Genomic DNA, 351 nt, shown 5'->3' on the forward strand with positions numbered 1-351 from the left:
TGTGTGTGTGTGTGTGTGTGTGTGTGTGTGTGTGTGTGTGTGTGTGTATTTACTAGCCTGAACACTGAGAGGACCTGCAAGTAATGACTTTTCATTGTGAAATTCATGTGTAAGGCCCTTGTTTGGTTTATAAATGCTAATATTAAAAAAATAAAAGTAACCTGAACATCTTGCAGAAGTGTTTGATTACAAGCCTGGAACATAAAAATACAAGAAAAATAGAAGATGAACATAGAACATCTTGTGGGACCACAGTGAAAAAAAAGGATTAGAGAGGAAGGAAGGATGGAAGGAAAGAACAAAAGAAGGAAGGAAGGAAGGAAGGAAGGAAGGAAGGAAGGAAGGAAGGAA

Source organism: Herpailurus yagouaroundi, unplaced genomic scaffold (assembly GCF_014898765.1).
Source record: "Herpailurus yagouaroundi ecotype Mexico unplaced genomic scaffold, PumYag 28, whole genome shotgun sequence".
NCBI classification, from domain to species: Eukaryota; Metazoa; Chordata; class Mammalia; order Carnivora; family Felidae; genus Herpailurus; species Herpailurus yagouaroundi.